Source organism: Pteropus alecto, unplaced genomic scaffold, assembly GCF_000325575.1.
Source record: "Pteropus alecto unplaced genomic scaffold, ASM32557v1 scaffold86, whole genome shotgun sequence".
Classification (NCBI taxonomy): domain Eukaryota; kingdom Metazoa; phylum Chordata; class Mammalia; order Chiroptera; family Pteropodidae; genus Pteropus; species Pteropus alecto.
The window spans coordinates 30,495,438-30,499,842 of record NW_006442109.1 but is presented as its reverse complement, the minus strand read 5'-3'; the positions used below and the strand labels follow the sequence as shown (position 1 = coordinate 30,499,842).

At 37.8% G+C, this 4,405-nt stretch overlaps 1 long non-coding RNA gene across 1 annotated transcript; it reads left to right on the top strand.

Annotated features, from left to right (window-relative positions):
• The first annotated feature begins 285 nt into the window (after nucleotides 1–285).
• On the top strand, nucleotides 286–2,392 carry LOC112469522. Its single transcript, XR_003042643.1, has 2 exons — nucleotides 286–996; nucleotides 2,068–2,392. It is a non-coding gene; the product is annotated as an uncharacterized LOC112469522 (long non-coding RNA).
• Nucleotides 2,393–4,405: the final 2,013 nt, after the last annotated feature.

Genomic DNA, 4,405 nt, shown 5'->3' with positions numbered 1-4,405 from the left:
TGTGTGCTTTGAATAAAAAATATTTCTTTCTGAGAGATACTGCTAATCCCTGTCCCCAGAAAGACCCCAGAGATAAAAGCAGATCCTGGAAGCTATCCTGTGGGTGGGCCAGTGGGAGGGGGCGGATCCCCAGTACTTATGTAGAAATGTTTTTAAGCCAAAGAAAAGATTTCATTTCTTCTTAATTGTTGGGCTGTGGTACAAGCCAGTAATTATTTTGTCCCCCAGCACCTCGACCAAAAAAAAAAAAAAAAAAAAAACTATGCTTAATGCTTCATGCCTGAATCACTCTGACTAATAGTGTTGGCTCCTGTTTCCGGGGAGAAAACATTCCAAGGCCCCAAGTCAGGATATTAATCCCACCTCATTTTTTAAGAGAAAAATACTTAATCATTTGCCAAGAGCAAAACAATTGGGACCATGAGAGAGCACCTGACCTGAAATACCAGCCAAATTCCTCTCCAGTCAAACCCAGTCCCTTTGGTCAATCAGTTTAAATCTAAAGGTATGTTTGTGTTTCTAGACTGTCCTGAGGCTCCACCCCCTGTAGAGGACAGGGCTTCCTCCTCCAACTTCCTGAGAGGGAGAAAGGGCATGAATGCTCTGCACACATATCTGTTGCTCTGCAGGGTCGGCTAGGATGGGGAAAGAGCTTCAGAGATCCATTTGAGAAGGAAAGCTCCACTCCAAGAGGAATGCAAGTTACATTTGTGCTCTATAAAATCGGTATCTCCCAATTTATTTACCCTGGCATGATTATTTATCTGACATTATGTTGCAGCAGTAACCCAGGAAGTTTCTTTGTAGTTGCTCTGTTACCACTCTTGTTTTGCAGTAACTCTGTAAATAACTTGTGTCACTATTCTATGTCCCATTTCCAGATGGAAGATAAGACCGTTATTTCTGCTTCAGTGCAAAATCTTAACAGCTGATATAAGAAGGTGTTCAGATTCCTATCTAAATTACATGCCAGACATTCTGCATTAACATTGATAGGTGGGTTATTTATCTACAGCCTGAATATATTTCCAGGATATCAAATGATGACTTATAAGTTATCTTCTACGATGTGATGTGCAAGCCTAGAGCAATATAAAAAAAAAAAAAAAAAAAAAAAACTTTCAAAACCACCTCTGTTGAAGATGTTAGCTTAAAAAAAAAAATTCAACATTGTTCTACTTACCTTAATTAGCACAAATCCTAGCCATATTTGTTTATAACACTGTGTTAGTGACTACATGAAACAGTTCTGAAGCTGTCTACAAGGCCACGGGGTATGCAAGGAAAACTACGCAGTCATTACTACCCAGTAGAGGGCAAACACATTGTATTTTATTGCTAATTTGGACCAAATCCCTGTAATTTGGTGTTTAAAGATTGTGCATGGGTTATGAGCATACGGTTGTTGAGTAAATGTACCATGGTATGTTTTTAGCATCTGTGAATGTTTTAATTGAATAATAGTCTCCTTCATGTATAGCTTAATGAAATGCATTGTGTATCTGGGAATTCAAACAAGGTATACTATTTGGAAAAGATATCATGAAAAATTTTGCTTGTTGTTTAGAACTCCCACACACAGCTAGAATCTGGAGGGAGGGAGGATTAAAACCAAAAATCTATATTCAGGCAGACAAATTTTTTTTTTTTCATATTATCTTCAGTCTCCCTTTGTTAAAAACGAAGCTGTATGTCTCCTCTACTCCACCCTGAGATTTTCTTTCTTCCCAAGTGGAAGGTAGTTTAGGCCAGTGTGTTGTGTTATTGCATTAGTTTATGTTTTAAGACTAAGAAGAGATATTTCTATGTTATAAATTATTTATAAACACAAGAACAAAGGGAAGCTGTCAGGGCTGCTGCTACTTTGAGAAAATAAAAAAGAAATGATAAATTTATGGAGAATACAATTTGATAAAGAGGGAGGAGATGCAACTGCTAATTATTAACATCCATCTGCAGACAGAGACTTGAGAGTAGAGAATTAGATGGATACATTTACATCTGTCTGTCACCAAAAGAAATCTCATTAATGGTATTCTATACTGTCACCAAACTCTCCCCATCCAGCTTAGAGAGCCTTGGAGACATGTGAAGATATTTTAATCAACAGTAGAGCATGGAAGAGATGTAAGAGATGTAAGAAACTTCAGAAATGGGCATTCAAAAACCATGAGTATCTCCTGCACTCCTTCCCTTCTCAAAAGCAGGAAAAAAAAAATTTTAAGTGGTATGGCCTTTATCTCTGTGTCTAGTTGATATGGGATCGTTTTGAAAACTTTTTCATTTAAGCAGCTACAAGCCACACCCCCACTGATATCAAGCACAGTGTGGAGGCAGAGGCACAATGAAGAATGTCCAATAACAATAAAAAAGTGGTTTATGATGTAAGAAATACACATTTATTTTATTTTATTTTGACACTGAGCCTACCTCTCATCTTCTGAACAATGCTTTCATAAGCAGGAGGAAACGAAAAATGAGATGTTCTTGAAAACTCAGTATCCTGAGCTGCTACCTTCCTTTCTTGAAAGGAGCAGAGGAGAAGGATAAATATACTAAGAATTTGTCAATGAAAAAGAAATGCTCTTTGCCTATATGCAGCTTGCTGATAGGTGGGGGGTGGACATGAGGGGAAAATGAGCCTTTCTTTTTTGATCATTAGTTCAAGTCTATAGACCCTTGAAAAGGGTCGCAATTTCAACTTTGCCCTTGTCATCTTATTTTCAGTAGCAAGAGCATCTATACTTGGGAGGTTTCAAATCACCTTGGAAAAATTTAGGGCACTATTTTTATCTGTCACCCTTCTACACACAAGCCTTGGGCTGATTCCCATATCTGCTATTCATAGATTTGGCCGTTTTCAGCCTGGATTTTTGATGTGTTGTCCATCATGTGATTTTTCCCAGTTGGTCTGAATTAGCCAGACAGGGTATGGGAAGAGGGTTTTTTTCCAATTCTCTTACTTTGTCACATATTTTTAAATCAGGCAGGAGGAATGAGTGGTGCGGCTCTTTTCAAAATTTTGGAGATGCTAATTTATTTATAGTTTTCTGCACTGTGGACCTTCAGTAAAGTAAGACTTTCTGACAAGATCACACAGCTGTTAGTCCTGACTTGATTTGTTTCTTCTTTAAACATTATTGTGTTATTGAAATTTTCCCAGTTAGTAAAGCTGCTTTACAAATTTCCATGAACTTATTTAAAGAATTGGAAACAAAGATTTAAGAAAATGCGGTGACTATCCATTTCTAAAATGTCTATAAATGTTTCATTTCGTATTTAGTGCTGGAAATAATGACTGTCCACAGGAAGTTATGACTAATATCAGAGGCAAAGACAAAAAAAAAAAAGAAAGAAAAAAGCTGGCCTCAACTTGTGTTCTTTCTGTATGGCCACTACCCCAAAAATGGGACAGATGGAGAGATCAATGTATATTTTGCAATTATCTAAAAAGTTGATTTTGAGCAAATTGTTTTCAAAAATTGTATAACAATCTATAAAATAGAGATGTTTTAAAAGTATTTTCCCTGGTGTTCAATTATTATTAAAGTCATTGGTTTTATCGGGGAAGTTAAATGCTGGAAATAGGCCTGCAAATCTCTATAGAGTTCTATACAATGGAAAGCTGGCCACGAATTTAATGGGGTCACATGTGGTGAATTGGAATAGATGGGGCTGTTTTTAATAGCAATTTTGTTAGAAAGGTACAAAGAGGTCAGCCAATAAATCAATCTAAAGTAAACTTTTGAGAACTGTTCATTTCTCATTTTTTCCCAAATACTTTTTGGTTATTATCTGGAATGTATGCAAGGATGTATAGAAATTCCAGAAGAATTTAAATCAACATGGTTTACCAGATGTCAGATTTAGGCTAGGGAGCTTAGGGACCAGAGTCTCAAGAAAATACTGTAGAATGGAGGGACCAGTGAAGGCACATGTGGGCTGGAGAAGTGGCTCAAAATGGAAGGTAGTGGCCGGAATGTGACCCCTGCCTTCCAAAGGAACATAGTCCCTATTCTCAAAACCTGTGAAACTTCCACAGAGGAGGAGAAAATAATTGAGACTTGGGGGAGTAGGGGGAAAAAAAATGAAAGGAACAAAAGTAGATTAGAAGAGAGCACTGAGGAGGGACGAAAGATTACTCTGTGAGGTCAGTGCCCCCAAAACATGGCAATTGAAATCAGTATCCCTTTATCTGAAAAGCAGATGTCCAGAGGCACATCTCAGGGGCTCGCTTTCACTTACATGTGTTAATTCAGATACTGAAGTTCCGATAATCCCTTCATGAGCTCAGAGACAAGCAAGAGATCCTAGTGGGAAAGAAGGGATGGTGACATGAGAAGCAGAAAACCTGCCACCACCACCATCACCTTGCTGGTGGCTTAAACAAACCATTTCATGTTTC